Source organism: Colius striatus, chromosome W (assembly GCF_028858725.1).
Source record: "Colius striatus isolate bColStr4 chromosome W, bColStr4.1.hap1, whole genome shotgun sequence".
NCBI classification, from domain to species: domain Eukaryota; kingdom Metazoa; phylum Chordata; class Aves; order Coliiformes; family Coliidae; genus Colius; species Colius striatus.
This window is the reverse complement of record NC_084789.1, coordinates 35,059,799-35,073,007: the sequence shown is the minus strand read 5'-3', so window position 1 is coordinate 35,073,007 and position 13,209 is coordinate 35,059,799.

Here is a 13,209-nt window from a genome sequence, read left to right as displayed (position 1 = left end):
AGCCCCGATGTTGTGCAAGCGGTAGTCATAATATTGATATCAACAGTAAGCACAGCACTGCAGGAGCTGCTGTGGAAAATCACTACCGTCCCAGACCCACTACAGTCTCCACCCCTTATTCCATACCATTTATGTCATGCTCAGACAAACCATCTTAACAATCCATATACATTCTTATATACTCTCATTAACCAGTACCCCTACTCTTCAACAGACAAACATCATTCTTGTATTCCCTCTTGCATCTTGCATCAAACAAACAAACAACATTCTTATATCTTTCATCCTCTGTAGATGTTCACTGGAGCAGGTCATAACTTCTGTCTCATCCATCAAGATGAATATCCAGGCCAGGGGAAACAGTATGTTCAGTGTTGGTCTCAGGTACCGTTTGAGTTTCCATTTCAATTACAGTTCTCTGAGAGGACTGGAATGCAGCTCGGTAGGCAGAGGCTAGGCCCCAGTATAGTGCCTGAACCTGATGGGCCTCATTAGGGTAGGTAAGACACCCTTCTATCAGGTAGCGTGTCAGTAAAGCAGGGTTTTTTATCTGTTCAGATGTAAAATCCCAGATTACAGGAGGTGATAACCGTCCTAGGAATTTGCCTAAATTCATCCACATACCCTGCCACCCAGGGACTGGCCGCTTCAGGGGGCATTTTAACATGTTTCCATCGCAAATTTGTACTCTCTGATACCCAGATGACTCCAGATTCCACAAGATATATAATATACCAACCATGTTAATTAGTAATATTAAAACTCTCGTATAAGGGTGACTAAGGACCTGGGAAGTCTGTGTAACAGAATTGTCTAGATCAGTCCGAGCTGAGGAGAAAGAGGTGCTTTGCCCCATGGCCTCCACAAGATAGCTCCCACAGCACACTAAATTCATCAGTAACAGAATGAGACTTGCTATTATTATTTGGGCCATCATGTTCCCAGGCCCTTTCATCCTCTTCACAAAATTATATAGCCAGCTTAGCAAAGCTATTAAGGTTAAAGCACAGCCGAGAGTCAATGTTAGGAGCATCATGTTCCCAAACATTAGAAAGTGTAAGATAAGCTGCATAACAGCAAGGCCCCGTGACCAGCACAGGAACTTTGCTCTTATTGGTTTACTGTAATTGCAATGCAGTTAATGTAAATCTGCTATTATCTCGCCCCACGTTGGGCGCCAAAAGGGCTGTGGTAGTTTGAGCCTGGCTGGATGCCAGGTGCCCACCACACCGCTTTACCCCCCACCTCCCGAGAAGCAAGCCAGGGAAGGGGAGAAAATAAGATGGGAATCTCGTGGGTTGAGATAAAAGCAGTTTAATAAGTAAATAAGCAGCAAAGCCGCGCGCGCGGGAAGCAAAGCAGAAGCAGATAAGCTGTTACTCTCTACTTCCCATCAGCAGCGATGTCCGGCCACCTCCCGAGAAGCAGGGCTTCAGTACGCGTAGCGGTTGCTTTGGGAAGGCCAGAAATGAATCTCGCCTCCCCTTCCTGCTCCTTTCCCCCAGTTTATATTCCTGAGCTGACGTCATATGGTATGGAATATCTCCTTGGTCAGCCTGGGTCAGCTGTCCTGGCCATGGTCCCTCCCAAGATCATGCCCACTCACAGCTATTGGTGAAGGTGGGGGAAGGAATGCTGGAGGGACAGCCCCGATGTTGTGCAAGCGGTAGTCATAATATTGATATCAACAGTAAGCACAGCACTGCAGGAGCTGCTGTGGAAAATCACTACCGTCCCAGACCCACTACACGAGTCTAAGAGCGTGGGATTGGCAATAGCTCCCACAGGAAAGCAGGTGAAAATGTGACACAGTGCTGGCTGATAGACTACAGGGGGTTCTACTTACTACTGTAGGTGGAGTCTGCCTTCCAGCTTTTTTTTAGCTCCCATAGGAAAGTCTTCCTTCATACTTTCTTGTAGCTCTCATACGCAGTAGTATAACTTCTACCGACAAAATGTACTTTTAAAGGGAGCTGACGAGGCCAAGAGTGTGGGATTGGAGATAGCTCCCACAGGAAAGCACGTACAAATGTGACACAGTGCTGGCTGATAGACTACATGGGGAACAACTGTGTCCTGTAAGTGGGGTCTGCCTTCCTGCTTTGTTCTTGCTCCCATATTAAGTGGTATAACTTTTACTGCCAGCATGCATTTTTTCAGTGGGAGTTGAGCAGTCCAAGTGACTGCGTATGGCAGCTACAAGAAAGCAGGAAGACAGACCCAACCTACAGTAGTAAGTAGGTCCCCATGTAGTCTATCAGCCAGCACTGTTTCACATTTGCAGCTGCTTTCCTGTGGGTCCTATCTCCAATCCCAATAACTTGAACTGCTCAACTCCCATTGAAAAAAATACTGACTGTCGGTTAAGTTATACCACTGCGTATGGGAGGTACAAGAAAGCAGGAAGGCAGACCCCAACTACAGTGTTAACTAGGTCCCCATGTAGTCAGTGCTGGCTGATAGACTACGTGGGGACCTACTTACTACTGTAGGAGGGGTCTACTTTTCTGCTTTCTTGTAGATCCCATACACAGTGCTATAACTTACCGGAAAGCATGTACTTTTTTCAATGGGAGTTCAGCAGTAAAGGTGATTGGGATTGGAGACAGCTCCTACAGGAAAACAGGTGCAAATGTGACACAGTGCTGGCTGAGAGACTACACGGGGATCTACTTACTACTATAGGTGAGGTCTGCCTTCCTGCTTTCTTGTAGCTCCCATACGCAGTGGTATAACTTCTACCGTCAGCATGTATTTTTTCAATGGGAGCTGAGCAGTTCAAGTGAGTGGGATTGGAGATAGCTCCCGCAGGAAAGGCGCGGCAAATGTGACAGGGTGCTGGCTGATAGACTACATGGGGACCTACTTACTACTATAGCTGGGGTCTGGGTACCTGTTTTATTAAAGGTCCCACAGGCACTGGTGTAACTTTAAAAACCAAACTTTTAAATGGGAGCTGAGCAAACCAAAATCCGGGATTGGATGTAGCGGCCACAGGAAAGCAGCTGCAAATTTGCACACCGCTGGCAGATAGACTACATGGGAACCTACTTAAAACTGTAATTGGGGTCTGCCTTCCTTCTATCTTGAAGCTCCCATACGCAGTGGTACAACTTAACCGACAGCAAATATTTTTTCAATTGGAGTTGAGCAGTCGGAATTTGTGTTCTGCCTGCTCCTTTCTTGTAGCTCACATACTCAAGGGTATAAGGAAAGCATGTATTTTTTCAATGGGAGTTGAGCAGTCCAAGTGAGTGGAATTGGAGATAGTTCCCACAGGAAAGCAGCTGCAAATGTGACACAGTGCTGGCTTATAGACTACATGGGGACCTGCTTAACACTATAGTTGGGATCTGTCTTTCTTCTTTCTTGTAGCTCCTATACACAATGGTATAACTTAACCAACCAAATGTATTTTTCAAGGGAGATGACGAGATAAAGAGTGTAGGATTGGAGAAAACTCAAACATGAAAGAAGCTGCAAATGTGAAACAGTGCTGGCTGATAGACTACATGGGGACCTACTTACTACTGTAGGTGGGGTCTGCCTTCCTGCTTTCATGTTCCTCCCTTACGCAGTGATATAACCTCTACCGACAGTCTGTATTTTTTCAATGGGCGTTGAGCAGTCCACGGGAGTGGGATTGGAGATAGTTCCCACCGGAAAGCAGCCGCAAATGTGACACAGTGCTGTCTGATAGACTACATGGGGACCTACTTACTACTGTAGGTAGGGTCTGCCTTCCTGCTTTCTTGTAGCTCCCATACACAGTGCTATAACTTTACAAAAAGCATGTATTTTTTCAATAGGAGTTGAACAGTCCAAGTGAGTGGGATTGGGGATAGCTCCCACAGATAAGAAGCAGCAAATGTGACACAGTCCTGGCTGACAGAGTACATGTGGACCTACTTACTAGTGTAAATGGGGACTGTCTTCCTGCTTTCTTGTAACTCCCATATGCATTGCTACAACTTATACCAACAGATTGTATTTTTTCCAAGGGAGATGACGAGGCCAAGAGCGTCGGATTGGAAATAGCTCCCACAGGAAAGCAGGTGCAAATTTGATACAGTGCTTGCTGATAGACTGCATTGGGACCTACTTAACATTGTAGTTGGTGCCTGCCTTCCTGCTTCCTTGTACCTCCCACAGGTAGTGGTATAACTTCTACTGCCAGCATGCATTTTTTCAGTGGGGGTTGAGCAGTCCAAGTGAGTGGGATTGGAGATAACTACCACAGGAAAGCAGCTGCAAATATGACACAGTGCTGACTGATAGAAAACATGGGGACCTACTTAACACTATAGTTGGGGTCTTTCTTCCTGCTTTTTTGTAGCTCCCATACTCAGTGGTATAACTTAACCAAGAGCATATATTTTTTCAATGGGACCTGAGCAATACAAGTGAGTGTTATATGAGATAGCTTCCACAGGAAAGCAGTTGCTAATGTGACACAGTGCTGACTGATAGACTACATGGGGACCTACAGACTACTTTAGGTGGGGTCTGCCTCCCTGCTTTCTTGTAGTACCTATACGCAGTGGTATAACTTCTAGCGACAGAATGTATTTTTTCAATTGGAGTTGAGCATTCCAAGTGAATGGATTGGAAAAAGGTCCCACAGGTAAGCAGCTCCAAATGTGACAGAGTGCTGACTTCAAGTCTACATGGGAACCAACTTATTACTGTAGATGGGGTCTGCCTTGCTGCTTTTTGTAGCTCCCATACGCAGTGGTATAACTTCTACCGACACTATATTTTTTAAATGGCAGTTGAGCACTCCAAGTGAGTTAGATTGGAGATAGCTCAACTGCTGTAGTAAGTAAGTCAGTCTGTATTTTTAAAGGGAGCTGACAATGCCAAGAGCTTGGGATTGGAGATACCTCCCACAGGAAAGCAGTTGAAAATGTGACATAGTTCTTACTGAGAGAGTACATTGGGACCTACTTACTACTGTCGGTGGGTTCTTCCTTCCAGCTTTCTTGTAATCCTATATGCAGTACTATAACTTAACGGAAAGCATGTATTTTTTCAATGGGAGCTGAGCAGTGCAAGTGAGTGGGATTGGAGACAGCTTTCAAAGGAATGCAGCTGCAGATGTGACACAGTGCAGGCTGATAGACTACATGGGGCCTACTTACTACTGCAGGTGGGGTCTCCCTTCAAGCCTTTTTATAGCTCCCATACACAGTGGTATAACTGAAGAGACAGCATATATTTTTTCAATGGGACCTGAGAAGTCCAATTGAGTAAGATTGGAGCTGGCTCCCACAAGAAAGCAGATGAAAACGTTGCACAGTGCTGACTGATAGACTACATGGGGAGCTACTTACTATTGTAGGTGGAGTTTGCCTTCCTCCTTTCTTCTAGCTCCCATTCGTAGTGGTATAATTTCTACCGACAGTCGGAATTTTTTCAATGGGAGTTGAGCAGTCCACGTGAGTGGTATTGTAGATAGCTCCCATAGGGAAGCAGTTGCAAATGTGACACAGTGCTGTCTGAGAGACTACATGGGGACCTATTTACTACAGTCGGTGGGGTCTGCCTTGCTGCTTTTTTGTAGCTCCCATAAGCAGTGGTATAACTTAAACGACAGCATATATTTTTTCAGTGGGAGTTGAGCAGTCCAAGTGAGTAGGATTTGAGATAGCTTTCACAGGAAAGCAGCTGAAAACGTTACACAGTGCTGGCTGATAGACTACATGGGGACCTAGTTCATGAAGTAGTTGGGGTCTGTCTTCTTGCTTTTTTGTAGCTCTCATATGCAGTGGTATAACTTCTACCGACATTCTGTATGTTTTCAATGGGATCAAAGCAGTCCAAGAGAGTGAGACTGGAGATAGCTCCCAAAGGAAAGCAGCTGCAAATGTGACACAGTGCTGGCTGATAGAGTACATGGGGACCTACTTAACACTGTATGTGGGGTCTGCCTTCCTGCTTTCTTGTAGCTCCCATACGCAGTGGTATAACTTAACCGACAGTTAGTATTTTTTTCAATGTGAGTTTAGCAGTCCAAGTGAGTGAGTATTGGAGATAGCTTTCACAGAACAGCAGCTGCAAATGTGACAAAGTGCTGGCTGATAGACTACATGGGAGCCTACTTACTGCAGTCGGTGGGGTCTGCGTACCTGTTTTTTTTAATTCTCATACGCAGTGGTATAACTTAAGCGACAGCATATATTTTTTCAATGGGAGTTGAGCAGTTTATGTGATTGGGATTGGAGATAGCGCCCACAGGAAAGCAGCTGCAAATGTGACACAGTGCTGCTGATTGACTACATGGGGACCTACTTACTACTGTAGTTGGGATCTGCCTTCCTGCTTTCTTGTACCTCCCCTACGCAGTGGTATAATGCTGAAGACGACGGGAGGCAAGCCCACCCTGTAGTGCAACAAGTCTCAACTTTATTTGCAAAGATACAGCTCTTTTATAGATATAATAATCAGGCTCATACATATTGCAAAAGCTAAGATCATCATTGGTTCCCAGTTAGGTGCAAACCTCGCCCTTGTTTTAACAAACTCCGGATAATTGTGGCTGCTTAACCCAAACTAAGCCTGTTATCATACAACTCTTCTGCTCTCACGTCCTTGAGCAGGAGTCCAATATCTTATCGCTTAATGCTCACTGCCTAACCAGCTGTATTCTATCATGTCCTCTTTCCTCTAGCCAAGTCTCCACAAAACTCACCACATTTCTCCTGTTTTCTTTTTTGGAAAATGATATTAGCCTGCCACATCCTCTCAAAAGTTCTTTCTATTGTCCGTTGAATAAAATTTATAAAACAGGGAAACACTAACAATACAAATAAAACAATACCCATAAAGTCAATTCCATAAATTAGAACATTTCGCAACCAAGGGCCTATTCCCCATCCCTTAAACCACCCTTCAAGTCCTAATGCCTCTTCTTGTTTCAACCGATGCAATCCCTGTTTGACATGTATCGAGGTGGAATGGTCCGACAGATTCATACAACACATGCCCTCATATTCTTCACATCCATGTCCGTGGGCCTTATTTGCTGCTCCTCCTGGCAAAAGAGTGGCAACTATGACTTGCTTCAGTTCACTCCAAAATTGTGGGGGACCAATATCAGTACAATCAAACTCATAATAGCTACGTTTTTTGCGGGAGCTGTTATTATGGTCAGCAAGCTGCATTAGTGTGGTTAAGTTAGGGTGGAATAAAGAGAGTTTCCCCAAATAACAGGGTCCACCTGGGGGATTTACTGCTATTCCGTTCCAGGCTCTTTCTCCACAGATTAAAAATATACCCGTGGGCAATTTCTTCGGAGACATTACAGCTGGAATACAATTGCTTAAATACCGTTTCTGACTTCAAAGAAGAGTCTAAGGTGGCCCAATATTTTCAATTTCTATTAAAGTCATGGATATCCCATGACATAAAACTTATCCAATTTCCCCCAGTTCCATTACTACCAAAGCTCGCATTGGCACTTCCATACATGTCTATTTCCTCAGGGGGTGAGGCTAATGTGGTATTAAGGGACTTAATTATCTCACATTGACGTTTCCCATCCGAGTGATCGTGATCACCGCTAATTGTGTTCAGCCCCGTCCTATTACACACGGTGTTATTGTCTACTAGTCCACAAAATTCCTCCGGATTCCATACGGGCAATCCTATCAAACACGTTTTAAAAGGATTAGTAACCCCTCCCAAACTAACACAAAGAGATGATTGACCAGTTTGATTAGCAAAGATTATCCAAATATTATCTCTAGGCTGATTAAAATGCATCAAGCTGTTAGCTATTATAGTTACATTAAAAGCTATGGTTATAACAAAACACCTCATTATTATTCATTAAATTCACTGTCTTTTTGTTATATAACCTTCAGTCTTTTCATTGTTAGCCAGTCCTCCAATGACCTCAAGATGAGGGTGTATTTATTCTTCAATCTCTTCCTGTTCTTTTTACCGTCAGATGATTTGATCTCCGCAGCTTCAAGGACAGCTCTTGTCCACCTGGCTGGCACCCAAATGGATCCTGTGGGAGAATCAACACACAAATACCCACGTCCCCAGTATGATACCCTGGCCGGAGGCTGCCATATCCCTGTTTTAGTGTCACGATATTTAACCCATATTTCTTTCTCTCTCTTCTTTTGTGCCTTTGGATTATGATGTATTATTACAGGTGGTAGCTTCTGTTCCCCAAACACACACAGGTGGTTCATAACAAATAAGGCCTTTAACAATTTCATATTTGGGTCTTTAACATCCCCATATTTACCAAGATATCTTTTGAGAGTCCCATTAGCTCTCTATTATGGCCTGTCCTGTGGGGGAATGGGGAATCCCTGCTACATGTTTAACTCCCCATTGCCTCATAAACTGTTCTATGCTTCTACTTATATAGGCCGGCCCATTGTCTGTCTTTATTTTCTGAGGAATTCCCATTGTTGCAAAACAACTATATGAAAGACGCCCCAGAAAGATGACCCTCTCCCCTGTCTGTGCTCTTGCACAAACGAATTTGCTCCATGTTTCTATGGTTACATGCACATATTTTAGTCTTCCAAACTCTGCCACATGAGTGACATCCATCTGCCAAACTTCAATCCCTTGTTTACACCATGTGCTCACATCTGCCACCACCAGCACCTCCTCTCACTCCACCCCGTGCCCCCCTCTTCTGTACCTTCCACCTCTCACGTTACAACCCAAGATCTTCCGGACGCCTACCACATCTCCTGCTCCCTATGCTCGATGACTCCAGTGTCCTGTGGCACGGACTGATACATTACGTGTCTGCCCAGCACATATGCTAGCTGAACCAATTGCAGGAAGATATGATCAGGTGCTGGTCGTGTTCCACTTCACTATTCAATCCTGCCAATAGTTGAGTTACTCCATCTTAATATGCATCACAGCGAGCACTCCAAGGAACACTACAGTCTGCAAGAGAGACTCAGTAGACCGTTATATCTTCTGCGTCCCATGATCTCCCCCTCCCTAAGACGGTTGAGCTATGAGTGCATTTAACGACCACCGGTCCCTGGCTAGTGTGAGGGATACCGTGGCTCAATGGATGGAGATAGCTGGTATGTCCATGACCCCTCTGGGCAGCCTGCTCCACTGATTTTAAAAACTTAAATTTTACTAACAAGAATCAGATCTCCATAATCAGCAGCAAAGCTAGCGTGTTTATATTACTTCTAATTGGTCCTTTCTCTAAAAGTCAGCTGTAGTTTTCTGTGACAAGCCTTGCGGTTTCACACGCTGCCCTAGACTCCTCCCTGCCCAAAGCTGCTATCTCGTATGCATTTTTGCTTCTTCGTTTCTCACAGTCGAGAGCAGCTCAAGGACAATCTGCACATTAGTTTAGCAACTCATGCCTGGTAAGCTTCTTCTTATCCACTGAAAAAAAAAAAAAGCACAGCTGACAAACAAAGTTATTATACTCGTGCTAAAGGTAAAATCTCTATCAGGTCTATGTTGCAAAGTTGTATGGCTAATACTACTTACATTACTAATCAAGTCTTCTAATGTCATTGAGGTTTGGTTACTTTGTTAGGCCAGTATCCTAATTTGCATAGCTCAGTTAATAAAGCAGATACTCTTACACCTGGAGCAAATATACTAGTTGCTATTATTGCTGAGGGAGACCAAAGGTAACATAGTCATCACATTCGCCAGTAAATGCATGGACAAATTGTTTTCTACAATGATGTTTCTAAATCATTGTGTATTTAGGCATCAAGATCGTCAGTTGTCTCAGACTTCATGGTCCCCTTTGTAATCTCGAGGATATTCCAGGCCATGCCTTGTCCGCACAGATCAGAAAAATTCCCTTTGGTAACTGTACAGGCACAAGACTAGACCTGGATCTTTTTGGTGAAGTATAATTGCACCAAGATATTGTGTTCTTATACACGCCTAGGATGGGATACACATTCTGTCCCAAATGTTTTGGTATTGCTGGTAAAATTAAACATAACACAAAAGTCCATCTTTATAGATCCCAATAATTCTAACTCCTGTGGCTCTGTTGTCATTATTGGCAAACATGAAATGATCAAATCCCAGCTGTCAACTTTGCCATTACCCTTAACTAAGGGATTTGGTTTTAATGCATTTGGTACAGGCCATTGTGCCACATTTGATGGAACTCCCACCAAACAGGTAGAAAAAGGATTCTCTGGAGTGGCCATTGATAAACATATTGTAGACTGATTGATTGCTTTGGCCAGTGTAAGCCACATGTTTTGCTTGGGTTGTTGAAATTGCCTAAAACTGTTTACAACAATCATTTGAAGCATCAATAGTATGACAAAATCCTTTTTTTTTTTTTTTACTCCTCATTAAAAAAAAAACGATCCTTCACGAATGAGTCTAAAACACAGATCAGTTTTTATAAACCTTTTTAACACTTTTTTCTTTCTTTTTTACTGTGTCACTGACTTCTCAACGCCAAAATGAGTCAATGAGTCTAAACCACAAACCACCTTTTAGCTTCTCAATGTCAAAATGTTCTGTTCTTCCAAGTTCCATTCCTGACACCTAAACCACCTTAGAAAGTTTCCACTGTAAGAAAACCCCTATTCATCATCACATTTACAGCAAAATGCATAACATCACGACCAACAGTTTTTACACTCTTTGAGGCAAGGGACTGAGGATGGAAAGGATGAGCGCAGCGGTCCGTGAGGGCTAGGGTGTCGGCGTGCGGTGTGTGGGGGGGCACTCCGGAGACACTGACCGGGTGCGGGAAGCGGCTACGCGGCGGCGGATGGAAGGGACGGAGAGGGGGGGGTCTGGCTCACTCCATGCCGTCCCCGGCGCCGGCAGCGCAGTCTGTATTACTCTCTGCCGTGTTTTCTTTTTCTTCCCTCGCGTGCCCGATGGTGCCCAGTCTAACATGGGGTCGCGCTCCCCCACTCTCCTCTGATCATCCTGCGCTGCATCCCCACCCGACTCCGCCCGCTCGGCATTCCCCTGCAAGTCGTCCCAGGGGTAACTCGGCGGACTGGGCTCGAATGGGAAGCAGCTCTCCCGCGGGAGCTCTGCTCCGAAGCCCCTTCGCCTCTCTGACTTTGTAAAAACTCTTGTGTAGAGAAGAAGTTTTTTCTTCACTCCGCGTAGCCGCACCACCCCCCGTCTCCTCACCAGACTCCGTCTTCTAGCTCTCATTTCTGCCACTCCTCCACGTAGATCACTCATCTTCGGTGGTCAACGAGGCGGCTGACTTTTCCCCTTTGTCCCGTCTCCATTTCCGTCAGGTGCCAACTTTGGCTGATTGTGGACTGGCTGACTTTTCTCTTTTATCGGTATCATCCGCCTCAGCGCCGCTCCCGGCACTACTCTCGGTGCTGCTCCAGGCGCTGCTCTTGGCGCCTCTCCCAGCACTACTGTCAGTGCCTCTCCCGGCACTGACCGCTCTACACACGGGGGGGGGAGCATTACTTTTGAAATGGTAGGAGCCAGCGGAGTGGTTTGGAACCAGTCATACTCATAGTTTTTATTCTTACTCTGTGCTGCTGATGTGTGCTCAGCAGCCTTCTTTTCTGCCTGATGTTGCAACAACTCATTGTGCACTGTCCTCCAAAGCTTCCCTAACTTTTTAGCTATCTTATCACCCTCCAGGATAGCCTCCCACAGCAAATCCTCAAATTGACGCAATTCGCTCAATTTATGCACTGTATGTTAATTCCGAAACACTCCCTTAGCATACCCATAAGCTAACAACCGTGGTAGGTCTTTTTGCAGATCTATACCCTTTATCTGCCACTTCTGCAAGAATGCAGTAAATAAATCATATGCTGCTTGCCTTTCCATACCTATTTGTCAGCGTGCTGTTGCAACCCTTCAAGGTCCGGCGGCACGTATTGGCCGGGCTCGTCTATACGGTCACCCAGGGCACGGCGTGTTCCCAATTTTCACTCTTATTGCCATCCTTGCTGCATAGGACCCTTCGTCGCTCCGCCGTGGCACCCAGTTGGTATATCACGTCCTCCGTGTATCGCGTCGGGGTCACCATTTGCTGAAGACGACGGCAGACAAGCCCATCCTGTAGTGCAAAATATCTCAACTTTATTTGCAAAGATAGAACTGTTTTATAGATACAATAATCAGGCTCATATGTATTGCAAAAGCTAAGCTCATCATTGGTTCCCAGTTAGATGCTAACCTCGCCCTTGTTTTAACATACTCCAGATACTTGTGGTTGCTTAACCCAAACTAAGCTCTTGTTTTCTCATCCTGTTATCATACAACTCTGTTGCTCTCACATCCTTAAGAAAGAGTCCAATATCTTATCGCCTAATGCTCGCTGCCTAACCAGCTGTATTCTATCATGTCCTCATTCCTGTAGCCAAGTCTCCACATAACTCCCCACAGTATAACTTAAACGACAGCGTATATTTTTTCAATGGGACCTGAGCAGTCCAAGTCAGTGGGATTGGAGACATCTCCCACCGGAAAGTAGCTGCAAATTTAACACAGTGCTGGCTGATAGACTACATGTGGACCTACTTACTACTGTAGCTGGGGTCCGCCTTCCTGCTTTCTTCTAGTTCCTATACGCAGTGGTATAACTTAACGGAAAGCATGTAGTTTTTAATGGGAGCTGAGCAGTCCGTGTGAATGGGATTGGAGATAGCTCCCACCGGAAAGCAGCTGCAAATTTAACACAGTGCTGGCTGATAGACTACATGGGGACTTATTTAGTACTGTAGGTGGGGTCTGCCTTCCTGCTTTCTTGTAGCAACCATATGCAGTAGTATAACTTCTACCGATAGTCAGTATTTTTCCAGTGAGATTTGAGCAGTCCAAGTGAGTGGGATTTTATATAGCTCTCACAGGAAAGCAGCTGCAACCGTGACACAGTGCTGGCAGACAGACTACATGGAGACCTACTTACTACTGTAGGTGGGGTCTGCCTTCCTGCTTTCTTGTAGCTAACTTACGCAGTGGTATAACTTCTACCGATAGTCATTATTTTTTCAATGGACATTGAGCAGTCCAAGTGACTGGAATTGGAGACAGCTCCCACAGGAAAGAAGGTAGAAATGTGACACGATGCTGGCTGATAGACTACATGGGGATCTACTTACTACTGTAGGTGTGGTCTGCCTTCCTAATTACTTGTAGCTCCCATATGCAGTGGTATAACTTCTACCGACAGCATATATTTTTTCAATGGGAGTTGAGCAGTCCAAGTGAGTGGGATTGGAGATATCG